The sequence below is a fragment of the Ursus maritimus genome, unplaced genomic scaffold (genome assembly GCF_017311325.1).
Source record: "Ursus maritimus isolate PB19 unplaced genomic scaffold, ASM1731132v1 scaffold_15, whole genome shotgun sequence".
Classification (NCBI taxonomy): Eukaryota; Metazoa; Chordata; class Mammalia; order Carnivora; family Ursidae; genus Ursus; species Ursus maritimus.
Window position 1 is genome coordinate 33,675,890 of NW_024423897.1, and position 14,236 is coordinate 33,690,125.

At 45.5% G+C, this 14,236-nt stretch overlaps 1 protein-coding gene across 2 annotated transcripts in view; it reads right to left on the reverse strand.

The window, feature by feature from the left end:
• OSMR (oncostatin M receptor) overlaps window positions 1–11,633 on the reverse strand; it is a 48,837-nt gene extending 37,204 nt beyond the window's left edge. For both annotated transcript variants that reach the window (XM_040630492.1, XM_040630491.1), the window contains exon 1: window positions 11,620–11,633. The gene's annotated coding sequence lies outside the window, so the exon portion shown is untranslated. The remainder of the gene's footprint in view (window positions 1–11,619) is intronic.
• Between the last annotated feature and the right edge of the window lie 2,603 nt (window positions 11,634–14,236).

The following is a 14,236-nucleotide window of genomic DNA, read 5'->3' on the forward strand; positions in this document are numbered from 1 at the left end:
CCCCCCCCCCCGCCCCGCCCCGGGGCCAGCCTAGGTCAGCCAGCAGCCGGCTAAGAGCAGCCCATCCCAGATGTGGGAGCCATGAATGCTCACTGCTGTGTGCCACAGAGGCCGTGTGGCAATAGAGAAGTGGCCTACCAATTTCCTCAAACCAAGCAAAGGTTAGTAAAGAAAGATAAAGCAAAGAAACAGAAATGAAACATAAAAATAGACCATGGTTTCAGAAAAGCTAAATTTGAATTAATTACTTAGAGAGGAGTCATCTTCACTCTTCCCTGTCTCTCTCATTAAAATTTCACCAACGAAAACCCAGCACATTCCATTTAAAGAGATAGGCAGTGTTTCATTGTTCAAAATAATTTCCGGTTTTCCTCGATTTAGAGGAGGGTTGTAAACGGCAGGTCAAAGAGCTTCACTGATTCATCGGGTCCTTCGACCACAGGACAATCTGAGGGTACAAAGAGTGAACCTAGATGACCTCAAGGAGGCTAATTCATTCTTAATTTAATACTAAGTGTGTTAGTCAAGGGAAGCCCTGAGTTTCACTTTTCTACTTCAAAGTCTGACTCATTCCATTGACAGGCAATGAAACTGTTCAGAGTCCATTTCGCCTGTCTAGCCACCTGGCCTTCACCAAAAGCCAGGAACTTGGTGAACCAGTTCATCCCTTTTCATTGCCCACCACTAACTCGGAACAACAGTGAAGGCATAAAGAAAATACAGCCAGCCGTTAAATTATTCTAGGGCAGTCAAATCTGCTCACACCAGAGCCCAGTTGCCCGCAGAAGCAAACATCTGCAAACGACAGCTTGTACTCATGGGCCTTTCAGCCTGCTTTCTACTACTTCTGTCTTTGGCAAACAGGTCATTCATACCTCTCTAAAATCTCTACTTACAACTTGAGATAGGTTCCTATTACAAGGAAATATCAAAGCCAAGGAGAAAATAAATTTGAGAGAAAGTCGTTCCTGCTTAGAACCCAAGGCAAGGGAAAGAAAAAGGCCAACATGAAGCATGTGACTCTCAGTGCACGACTGACCCATCCTAGTCTACGCAGACAGGATCCTATCCTAACACTGACCTAGGCTGAGGAGCGCAAGGTTCTTCTCTGTAAGGAAATCTCGTCCCGTAAATTGAAAAGTAGATGATTCAGGGAGTGATGTAGGTGGTCTCGTGTTCTCTGTAGGAAAGGGCTACTTATTTTAAAAGGTTTTTCAAATTTTGGAGTTCAGGTAAATCAAATATCTTACGTGTCACAAACTTTAAACAAATTTATAGGCACAGAGAAACTTAAAACTAAAAGTTAGGAGCCACCTATGAATTAAGGGTCACCAGAAATTAAAGAATAAAAGTTGTCATGTAACAAAATCGAGAAACAGGAGTCTTTACAAAGGACTTGTTTCTATGGTCTGGGGATCACAGGGAGTCCTTGAGACGCCTCGGGACAGTCTTGTCTGGAAGTCCCGCCCTTCCCCACTGCCTCCCACACCCGAGGCAGGTTGTGAATCTGAGGAGGTTATCGTCAGAATGAGAGTCAGCAGCTGGAAGAACATTCTGGAGACATGCATGTCAGCCTTTGGGAAATGCCACATGAACAGTTCTCCTAATGCCCCAGAGCCTGATGCTTTAGGAAGAACACGGGCACCCAGGGCTCTGAGCCAGCTGCTTCCAAGCCCCAGGAGACTGATCACATGGCCCATGTGGACCCCCTCCTCCCCTCCCCTGTAAATATGCCTCTAGTTACCCTGTGCCCTGTGCAAATCCATGACATTCAGGGCAAAGCAAGGCCTTCCTGCATCACCTGGAGGACAAGGTGGAGGGCGGAATGGGCTGTGAGCTCCTTCTGAGTGGCCAGCAGCTCTGGCATGTTCTTCCAGGAGCACTGGGGGCTCCAAGTGGGGGCCACTTTTCCTGCACAACTCGGCCTCGGACAGGACAAGGCCACCGTGCCCTCTCCTTCTCTCATAGGGCTCTCTCTCCCTACAACTGTCCGTGAGGAGCACTGCCACTGCTGTGGCCAGTAAGAAAAGGAAGTCGGGGGGGGGGGGCCCACTCCCCCTGCTTGTGTTCCCTCTCTCGCTGGCTGTCTCTATCTCTGTCAAATAAATAAATAAAATCTTTAAAAAAAAAAAAAAGAAGAAAGAAAAGGAAGTCAGGGAAGGACGAAGTGGCAGGATTTAGAAAGGCAAAAACTATGTTCCCCCCTCGCTCACATTTCTTAGTCCTATGCCTAACTTGGTTCTTTATTTCCATTTTTCAGATCTCCATCATTCCCAACCAGACTACGAGCTGCTTGAGGACAGGCCTGGATCTCAGTCCCCACCGTCTACCACCGTCCCAGGACATAGTTGCAACCCAGTAAATACCTCGTAAATGAATAAAAATTTGTACCAAATTTTCTCACATTCATTCTTCTTTGCTTTCAATTTAATTTTATTAAATAGACTCCTTTTTCAGGCCCTTCCACTTTTTCTGTTGCCAAATATTGTCTAATTCATAGTCTTTCATTGACATGTCTTCTCTGTGGAGAAAAAGGGAGGGGAGAAAAGAAAAAGTGCCCGCTCATTCTCATTCAAATCTCGTCTCTGTGCAGAACGAAGACACCTTCGAGTGTCCCTCGGTACAAACACTACATGCCCAACAAAACACAGCTTTCGCCAGGGGTAGGAGCCTGCCCTTCTTCACTAGAACTTCTAGTTCCGTCATTACTGAAATATTTATTCCTGGGAAGTTTCCTCACCATAAATAATCCCCTTGAGGAGCAACATGACCAGTCCCTTGCTTCCCAAGAACTTGGGTGTGCTGCCAAAAGCGGCAGAATTGGCTAGGTGCCTCCTGACGTCATATGCAAATCCTAGTTTAAAGAAAGAAGTTGTTCATCCCAGGACGTGTGCTGGGGTGTGTGCTCCCTGTGAGAGAGTTCTGTGCGGCAGCACCAAGGGCGGCACGTTCCCCACCTTGCCCAGATCCATGTATCTTTCTTCGTTTTTTTATGAGCCCTGCTATTTGTCTTGGGGGGCCCCCTCGAAAGGGACGGATCACCTGGAAGGCTTCACTCCCATTCCACCACCCCTTCCTCCTAGAGAAAGTTTCATGCACACCTTCCCCTCTGTCTAGACCTACCCGGGTAAGTGTTTCTACCAGTTTTGTAAGGTCATCCCTTACTTATGAGGCTGAATTGGCTTACACACAGCCGATTTTCTTTTCTTAAGCAGTATTCAGTTAGATTCCTGGACCTTGGGACTCTAGCTAGCGTTCAAGCTTAGTCTCTGAAGTGCTCAGCGAAGCCAAAGGAAGGAAGAGAAAACCTCGATCCGAGGAATATTCTGGACCCAAAGAATACATAGGAATTTAGTATATGCTAATGATAATATTTTAAATCACCAGAGAAGAGACTGATTATTCCCCTCAAATCCTACTGGAACGATAACCTGGACATTTGTGGGAAAAGAAAGCCGTAATAGTCAAGGTTGAGGGTCAAATCACTACTCCGGCACTAAATAATCGTATCACCATGGACAAGGTACTTTACCCATTTAAGCTCAGTTCCTTTTTCTGTAAAATGAGAATAAAGAACCTACCTCATAGGATTGGTATGAGGATTAAATGAGATTATGAGAAACTATACACAGAAAATCCAATTAATGTTAATTTTTATCATTATTGCTATTGCCTCACTCCCTTCAACAAAATAAATTTCAGATGAACAAAGATATAAATGCAAGAAAAAGAATCATTAAAATTATTAGAATATTTGTATAATCTGTTTTAGCATGATATGAAACCTAGAAGCAATAAAGATTGCAAAACATTTTAGTGCTATAATTGGCCCAGCAAGAAACTGGGAACAATAGTTTGAATACTTATGTCAAAGTGTTACTATCCCCTAAAATACAAAGCGCTCTTAGAAATTAGAAATCAATCAAAAACAGACAAACAACCCTGTAGAAAAACCAGCAGATGATATGAATATGTAATTCACAAAAAAGGAAATACCAATAACTAAAAGGGAATAAGGAAAAACTAGGCAATATCACTGATAAGTAAATGAGTGCAAATTATAATAGTAGTTTGCATGCCTGCATGTGTGTCCGTGTGGTGCCCAGTTGGCAAAGCCTAAAAAAGTTTGACCACCTCGCACTGGTAAGAGTCTGAGGAAGTAAGCATTGTTACTCACTGACAGTCGAAAAGGATGACATTATCAAGGTCATTTTGGCAATAACTATTAAAATTTCAGGGTGCATTCTCTTTGATCCAGAAATCCTATTTCTGGAGTTTTGTCTTATACATAGTATGCTTATATATGTGTGTCTGTACACAAAAATTATGTATTTTAAAGAATACTATTATAGAATTATTAATATTTAGGAAAAATGAAAACAATCCAAATATCTGTGAAAAAGAATCTGAAAATTTAATTATGGAGCATTTCCACAAAGGAAAACTATGAAACGGTCCAAAGGATGAAACAGATCTATGTGCTGCTCGGAAAGAATATCCAAAAAATACTGAGGGAAAAAGCAAGTTGCAGAACAGCGTGTGCACACAAACACCTCTGGGACACAGGTGTGCAACCGTGCAACTGTGCCACTTAGTACTCTCTTTAGAAGGATCTGCCGCAGGAATGTACCTACCTGACAGCTTCCCCTGCCGCACTTTTGGATCTACTGCACATTCACACCCAAGCCCACAGTCCCTGCAGGCTGCTTCCAGCCAACGATCAAACCAAACCTTTTCTGCCCAACATGGGACTCCTCTAATCAGCAATGTTTGATCGAAGTCTCCCCACTGACTTGGGCAAAACATTCTCAGAACTGCGTTGCAGGTGGAAGCCCTCTTCCCTGTCACCTTGCATCAGGTTTGCCTCCTCCTGCTCCCTTGTCCCTTCGCCCCTCGCCAGGGCTTCCTGCCCGGATCTCTTGCACATCTGTTTTGCCTTGTTGTCTTCTACTTCAAGGATCCAAACTAGCCCCAAAAGACACAACAAGCTATGAACACTTTATAAATTTAGAGATGGGACGGGGTAAGGGAGGTGAGCAGGATGAGGGAAATTATGGTTAACTCTCTCACGTTATGTAATTCTGCAACATAAAGTGTCCTTTAAAACGTGTGTGTTTTACGTATATTTATGAATGCAAGTAGTTGCAATCCTATTATTTTCATATTTAAACCATATACCCCAACAGGGTTAAATTAGCTGACAGTATTTTGTGATTCAAATCCAACCCATAGGCCTAAAAAACAGTTGGAATTTTTTAGGTACTGGATCAGCCTATGAGCACGTCATGTGTTTCTGTACAAAAATGTGACCTCTCAGGTCCTGAGAGAATACAGGCACTTTAAAAATGCATTTTCAGGGGCTCCTGGGTGGCTCAGTTAGCTAAGCACCCAACTTTTGGTTTCAGCTCAGGTCACGATTTCAGGGTCACAAGATCGAGCCCCACCCCCACCCCAGGCTCTGCACTAGGTGTGGAGCCTGCTTAAGATTCCCTCCCTCTCCCTCTGCTCTCCCCCCGCCCACCAAATTAGCATTTTCAAATACAGGAAGTAATCATTGTCCTGGGTAGAAAGACGTACTGCCAGCATACTAGGGTATGTGAAGCTACCTTGTTCGAAGTCCCCCACTGGGAAGCCTGGGAGTGGAAAGAGGTGAGCAAGAGATCACATGAGGTGAGAAACATTTACTCACACTAGTGTAGCTTCTGCTCATTTACAACTTCTCAAGCGCTGGCACACACTGTGTTCTCACACAGTGGGACCTGATTCCATGTTTTCCAAGAGTTCTTTTATCTTACATTTTCCCACGTGTGCCTTACATCTTACATTTTTCTATGTGGTAAGACACTTGAAATTATGGCTTTTCTTTTAGTTGACTTTAGATTTGACACTCCACCTGGACAGATTTTATGTGGCTGGCTTCGTCTGAAAACAAGTTTTAAATAATCCAGATTGTTAATTGCCTCAATGATTTCAGATCTAAGACTAGAACTTGGTATCATATTTAGCGCTCTCACTAACCCTCTTTCCTCTGAAAGAAGAAGAAGGAGGAAGAGGAGAAGGGAGGAGGGGAAGGGAGAGGAAAGGAGGGAGGGAGGAAGGAAACAACACAACTATAGTTTAGTTCTTGAGCATGTAATATTAAAAGAAAGCACTTTACAAGTCCTATCGACCACATGTAATCTAATAGGAAGTAGTATTACTAGCAGCATGATTTTAAAGACCAGTGAAAGACTATGTACTCAAAGTGTGAATGAAGACATCACCCAAGGACTGCTGGAAATGCAAAATCTGAGATCACACCTTAGATCTACCGACTAAAAGTCTGCACTTAAACAAGATCCCTAGGTGATTTCACAGGCACACTGAAGTGCGAGAAGCATTACTATATTCAATATCTATTACATATCTTTGTCTCCTAGGATCCTATTGATACGTAATGGAAGGATCCACTGGTTCCTTCTATGATGAAGTGCACTGCAGAGGCCAGAGTAAGATATGAAAGTCAGTATGAAAATGACCCTGGCTAGCACGAACTGGACGCTAACTGTCTGCCAGGGGCTTTGCGATGCCATTTACGTGAATTTATTAACTGAGTCCTCACAAGAGTCTTATGGAAGAAATTCTGTTATTATCCTCATACACGGATGAGGAAATGAGGGCTAAGAAGGTTAAAAGTAACTTTGACCTAGGATGACATAATTAATCAAGAACTTGAAGCCAGGGGAGTCAGTCTGCAAAGCATGGCGCTTTCCCACCTCATACAGCTTCCTCCATCCTTGGAGTTCTCACCACAATGGACTTTAAGGCATAAAGAATCATTAACAGTTAGAAACCCAAGAAATCCTAACAAAAATTCCAACAGGATTTTTAAGACTTGACAAGCTATTTGTAAAGTTTATACAAAAGAGAAAATGTACAAGAATCATTTCAAAAGAAGTTTTTGGAAAAATATACAAATATACATGACTAGATAGAAAAACAAAGCTGTAGTGTTTAACACAGGGTGGTACTGGCATAAGAAGAGACGAAACTGATCAATGAAACAGAACAGAGTCCTGAAATAGCCTCTTGTATGAATAGGAATTTAGTTTACTACAAAAACAGAATTTCAAGTGAGTTGGAAAAAAGACAGTTACTTAAAGAAATGGTGTCAGGTGAACTTCCTACTTTAGAAAGAAATTAAGTTAGATCCTTACCTTTCACTTCATACAGAAATCTGGTATTGTAAAGAGCTAACTATACATATCAAAATAATAAAAGTATTAGAAGAAATAAGATAATTTTAAAAATAATTTTTAGGTGAAAAAGATCTCCCTAAGCTAGACAAAGCACAAAAATCCTAAGATTGCAGGGGCACCTGGGTGGCTCAGTCGGTTAAGCGACCGACCCTTGGTTTCGGCTCAGGTCATGATCACAGGGTCGTGAGATGGAGCCCCGTGTAGGGCTCTGAGCTCAGCGCAGCATCTGACTTGAGATTCTCTCCCTTACCCCATGCCTCTCCCACTGCTTGCTCTAGATCTCTCTCTCTAAAATAAAAATAAAATCTTTTAAAAAAATCATAAGATTGCAGAGTTGATTACACAAATATTTAAAATGTCTGTGAAGCAAAAGATAGTTAAAAACAAAAGCATCATGAATGGATAAGCAAAATGTGGTAAATGCATACAATGGAATATTATTCATTCTTAAAAAGGAAAAAAATTCTGACACCTGCTGAANNATGGATGGTCTTGAGGACAATGTGCTAAGTGAAATAAGTCAGTCACAAAAAGACAAGTGCTTTATGATTCCTCTATTCATATGAGGTACCTGGAGTAGCCAAATTCATAGTGACAGAAAGTAGAATGCTGGTTGCCAGGGGCGGGGGTCTGGGGGAATGGGGAGTTCCTGTTGAATGGGCACAGAGTGTCAGTTTTGCAAGATGGAAAGAGTTCTAGAGATGAACGTCGGCAATGGCTGCACAGTACTATGAGTGTGTTTAACAACACCGACCTGTATGCTTAAAAATGATTAACATGGTAAATTTTATATTATGTATTTTACCACAAAAAAGTTGGTTGAAAAAAAAAAGGGCATCACACTAGAAGAAATATTTAAATCATCTACAACAGACAAAGGACTAAGAACCTGAATAGGTACAGAGCTTCTGTAATAAACAGGAATCAGAAAAGGCAACTCAATAGAAAAACGAGCAAAAGACAGGAACAGGTAATTCACAGAAGACACACATGAGCCATGAACATTAAGAGACATTAAACTGCAATAGTAATCAGCAAAATGCAAATTAAAATGCCATATCGGGTTTCACTCATTTACCAGATTTAAAAATTTAAATAAAAAAGCAAAAAGATAACGGCTGATGGTAGGAAGGATGATGGAAATGGATTCTCATGCACTGATTTTAAATTAGTACCTGGGGTGGGGGCAGTGTTATGATTTGAAGGATTGTATCTATCAAGTGGAAAAATAGACCAACCCTTTGACCCTAGAGCTCTATTTCACAGGAATATTCAGGCTGACGCACAAAGATGAATGCACAGTGTTTTCTGAAGCACTGTTGCTAATGCTGACAAATTTTAAACCATCTGAATGTCCATTAATAAGGGAAAAATGGATAAATTATATTTCTGATTTAGAATAACTTGTGGCCTTTAACAAAAGCGTTTGTACTAACATGGGAAAATCTCTAAGACTTGGAAAATGAAAAAGTAAGCTAAACAATGTATCTCATTTATATCTATTAAGATAATATGTATGAATACACATTATGCAAATGTATAGAAAAGTAAACAAAATCTCGGAATGGTATTTACCAAACTTCACCTTCCCTCTTCTGAGTGGGAGTAGGCGTGACCATGGTAGTTCTACATTTCATTCCATATGCTTCTCTATTTTTTTTAATGAGAACTTATTCAGTTATTATTTGTATTATTTCTAAAACATAAAAATGAAATTCGGACAACCTGGAATAAATAAATGCTGAAAAACTAGTACACTTGACCCTTGAACAACGTGGGTTTAAACTGCACAGGTCCACTCATACACGGATTTTTTTCAATAAATACAATACAGAACTGTAAGTGTATTTTCTCTTCCTTATGACGCTCTTACAACATCTCCCTTTCTCTAGCTTACTTCGTCGTAAACACGGAGTATATAATATGTATACAAAACAAAACTGTTTGTGTTATCAGTAAGGCTTCTGGTCAACAGTAGGCTACTGGTAGTTAAGTTTTGGGGGAGACAAAAGTTACATGCAGATTTTTAGGCACTCGTAACCCCCGCGTTGCTCCAGGGCCAACTGTAGAGCTAAAATGAGAAGGGAAGAAAGGCTGTGAAGCCAGTAACAGGGTTGCTGGGAAAGAGATGCTCACTTTATGTAAATACAAAGAAGCCTGCTTGGAGGGAGAGATATTTCTGAGAATATTCTGTTTCTGTTTTCCCATTTCCCTTTTTTTTTTTTTTTTTTTTTTTTTTTAAATCAAGGAGGGCTTCCCTCTCCAGGGAAAGGAGGGCCAGGTCTTACTGTTCCTGTAAGTGAGCAAGATGACAGTCGCTCAGATTTCCTTCTACTGGAGCCAACAATGCCCCAGCCCAGTTCCCACAAGGAAAACATACTCCTTCCTCTTGTGAAAGCATATTACCACTGATCTCTCTTTCAAAACCATAGTAGTTTTCCTAACGTGGTTCCTTTTTCAGGACAGAAGGGTTACAAGGAACATCAGAGAGTCTGGAACACCTCCACACCCCTCTGTAGGTGTTCCTGGTCTTTCAGGTTAAAGAAAGGGGTAGAAGAAGAGAGCCAGCGTGTAAGGAAGTATTTTCCCTCATGTGGCCCGAGTCCTGTCGGACACTGTCAGGCTGGCCTTTGATACAAAACGCTCAGACACGTTCGCTGGGACAACAAGAGGCAGGACTGGGACCATGATGTAAGTCACCAGGAGGCAAGTTACAGCTGAGAATTAACTTTGTCCAGCAATCAAATATTAGGTGGTGAGCTCCCTGCCAGTATTGGCTTCTAAGACTTCTGAATGCTACCAAGGCAAACACAAACTGAGCCTAACCTGAAGATTCTAAATAGGTACGTGGGAGTCCAGTGCTTTAAAAAGATCCACGATTGATTCTGAGGCGCATTTCAGTCTGGGGCCCTTCAGCCTCAAGGGTGCCTGAGTGCATTTTCAAGCAGCTCAGGAGAGAGACAAAGGAGGGCAGTAATGAAGCACCACCCCCAGGACCACTCCAAAGAGGGTCCTAGAGTTGGGGGCACAACATAGTGCTTATAACCAGACGCCAAAGCCAATCACCTGTTCCCTGTGTGACCACAGACAAGTTACTGAACTTCTCTAGGCCTCACTTTTTTATCCTCACTGATAGAAGGAGAATGACAAAACTACTGCCTAGCTCACTGGAGAAGCTTAAATGAGCTGGCCTATGTAAAGTACTTAGAACAGTGCCTGATCCACAGTCAGTATGAACCACCGTTGTTCTGCACGGGAGGAAACCGAGGCTGACCAGATGAGTAACTCCAGGTCTGTCCCGAAGTCGGCGTTAGACTTGGGCATAATACCTCAAGCTTCTTTCCTTCCAGCTCAAATCAAATACACTACACTCACTTCGATTGGAGCCCCCCACGTTTACTCCTCTTGAGCTGGAGAATAAGCTTATTCACAGTCTTCTAGCGGTGGAGCCTGTCAGTCACCAAGTGGTCCTGGTCAGTGACACCCAATGGCGCGCCTCCCACCGCAGGGCAGGCAGGCAGGACACATGCATGCAGGCACGGACGGGCTGATGAGGGACAGGCCAACGACTGTCAAGAAAGGACTCAGGGTATCAGGGGCAAAGCTCTGGGCTACGCGGCGTGTTCGCAGTCACCGCGGCCAGCTCTAGGGTCTTGGACAAGTCCCTGAACCCCTCTATGCGGGTGGGGGTGGGGCGCTTGTATTTCCAAGTCTCCCGCTGCTCAACCTGCCAGCTCGGCGCTCTGTCCACTCGCTTGGCAGAGGCGGCCAGGTGTCTGGGATCTCCTCTCCGCTGCCGGTGTGAGCGCCGCCCACTTCCAGGTGTAAACACAGACCGGGAGGAGGGACTTCACGGACAGCGCGGAGAGGAGGGAGTGTTGGGGGGGGTGTTCCAGGGGCGCGGGGGCGGTGGGGACAATTAACTCCCTTGGCGATGTGCTGGGAGAGAGGCAAAAGTGGGTTACATGGGAATTTTAACTCAATAAACATCCCCGGCTACTGAGAAAGAAGCGACGGGGCCGCGAACTTCCAGCAGGGTAGAAACGCCGCGGTGGAGCCGGCAGCGTGCGCTCTGGAAAGAATTACTCTTAGTGTTACGCGCCGGGCGGGCGGGCCAGAGGCGGGGAACCCTCCGAGCACCGTCCCGGAGCAGGTCGACCCGCGAGCCCAAGCAAACGCGGGGCAGAGGCGGCGCGGGGCAGGGCAGGCAAGCGGCCGTGCGCCGAGCCGCGTCCGGCCGGGCAGACGCCGGGAAGGGGCTGCAAAGCTGTCGGATCCCTCCGGGCGCCGCGCCGGGGCCGCCCGCGGGAAAAGCTGGCGGGGCGCGGGGAAGGCCGCCGCCGGGCGCAGAGGAGAGCGGGCGGGCGGCCGGGGTACTCACCCGCGCGGATGGGCGGGCGGGCGGGCGGAGGGCTCCGCGGGCCGGGCCGGGTACTGGGCGGCGCGGGGCCGCGGGTGCGGACGCCGGTGTGGACGTGCAGGGGCGGCCCCGCGCCCAGGCTATGAATCAGCTGCGGGGCGAGCGCCGAGGGGCGGGAATTACGGGAAAACCGCGGGGGAGGGCAGAGGGCTGAGGACTTTTGCAATTTCCCGTCCTGCTGCGCACTCTTGGCACTCCTGGGACCCACAGGAATTCTCCCCCTTTGGGTCCCGGGGGAAGCGGCCGGGACCCTGTGGGAGACGGATGAGACCCCGCGGAGGTGCGGCCCCGGACTTGGCGGGCGGGCGGACGGACTGGGAGCGGTGGGAAAGGAAGAGGGAGAGGCCTGGAAAGGAAAAGTTTAACCGAAGTCGCTGTGGGGCCGAGGGAGGCATCGCGCGCCCGCCTCTCCTGCCAGAGGCAGCAGGCCCCGCGGCGGCGGGACGCGGAGGGCAGCCGAGGGACCCAGGAGCCGGGGTGACCGCGCGCGGCCACTTGTTATCCCAAGCGAGAGACAGAACCCTGGGCTCCCTGGCAGAAAATCTTGGGGCAAAAGACAAAAGCTCCAGCCGAACTCCGGACTATGTGTGCATTAGGCGGTCAGAAAAATAAAAAGGTGTTTGAACGGTTCTAGGACCGTGGTTCTCATTCCTACCTAGAAACGCCTCTGACAAAGTTTCATCTGTAACAACAGTCCTAAAGCCTTTGTTTCACAAAAGAGAAGGGTATGCTACAACTTGCTTTTCCCCTTAAAAATGCCATCCGGTCTTTGAAACTTGCATTTCAAATGCAGGGCCTTTGAAATATCTACCTGGCGCCTCTTCATAATTATGTGTTGGACTATGGAGAGCCCTGTGGACTTGAGCTGGAATGGAGACCATCCTGTTAATGCCCTGTTGGGAGAGGTCATGGAAAAGACATGACCTCCAGGTGACCCTTGAGCTGCCACTGGACAATCTGGGCTCCTCACCCCCTTCCCCTGTCCTTGGAAAGGGGGTTCTGCTTGCCCCTGGCTCTCCCAGGGGCTGCTCCATGGACATAGCCTTGAGGTTGAGAACACCCACAGGGTATACCTGGCCAAACCTGGTTTCAGGCCTCTGCATCAACTTGTAAGGTTTGGCAGAGGGATGCAGGGATGGGCTCATCTTGTGGCCACTTAAAACAAGCCTCCTACGTAAGTTCCCTTTGCTTTTTAAAACTGCACCTACCACCCCGGACTGACCAGTGTCTCTTTTAGGTCACTCCCTGCCCTCCAAGTACTGGCCATTGCAGATTTCAGGTGGGAAGCTTCCAGGAGGGTGGAGAACCACCATGCTTCTGTGTCCTGCTAGGGCCCAGAGAAGAGAGCGGCGGCGTTTCAGTGTCTGGAGAGCTGGGATGCCTGATGTTTTGGAGGATTATTCAGGGAGCTTTGCTAGACCTGTTCTGGTCTGGTTTGGGGACCCTGGACTATTATGAATGCCAAGCACTGTAGGAGGGGAAGGAACCCAGGAGTGATTAAGAAGGATTGCTCGTGAATCATATCTTATCTTAGAATCACTTCTTGAATTGACCAAATGGCTCAAAATATGTCAGAATCAGCCCAGATGTTACTTCTGGATTGTGCAGTTTTTGCTCTTCCCACGGAGAGAATTTTGTTTTAGGCCTCGACACATTTACTACCTAATGGTGCCACAAAGACCATGGTGCAGTGTAAATATTTGATGAAAATGAAGAAAAGGTACTTTTGTCTAAATAAACGTATGGTCCTTTGCCACACCTCATTACTTCCAGAGCTTTAAAGTGTCCATTAGTTTAGCCATCTGCTCGGCTATGGAAACTACCAGACCGGATCCCAAAAGGTCAGAAAAGCTTTCTGATTCTATATTTCAGTGAGTGAAAAAAATTTTAATTTCTTCTTCATAGAAACTGTTCAGAGGGATGTCTCTTAGAACAGATGTGATGCCAAGTTAAAAAATATTGAGTATGAAGAATTTCTACAAAGTGAGTCTTAATTTACTTTGAGCTCCTAGTACAACGAAGGAAACAAAATTGCAAAAAATTCCATGCTGTTGGTTCCAACCTTGGGAGCACCCTGCTGTGACTTTCAAAACTGACCCCATGCTGAGCGGGAAGGAAAGACCAAAGAAACAGGCAAGACCACTCCAGATTGGTATGGGTCAGGTTTAATAAGCAAGGGAGCTCACATGTGAGGCTTGTCTTGGGAAGCTGCTGGACGAGTGATCTCTGCCCCTGCCGGCCAGAATCAAGGGTTTATGTAGAAGCCTTACCTGGGTTCACTCAGTGTAGAGTCCAGATGGTCTCAATAACACATTACTCTCTTAAGGCAATGTCCTTGCAGTGGCCCCACTGTGGGCAGAACATACATTCCAAGGACAGAGAAGGGGGTGAGGAGCTTCTGCTTCCCCAGATCCAATTCATAGGTCAACCGGAGGTCATGTCCTCTCAATGACCTCCTCCAACAGGTACCCACAGAAAATTCCTTTATTTTGTGTACCATTTTAATTGCTTAAATTTATCCCCCTTTCTAGAGTCTAGTAGCTATAGCACCTGTAATTTGTGATTCTACTAGGTTGAA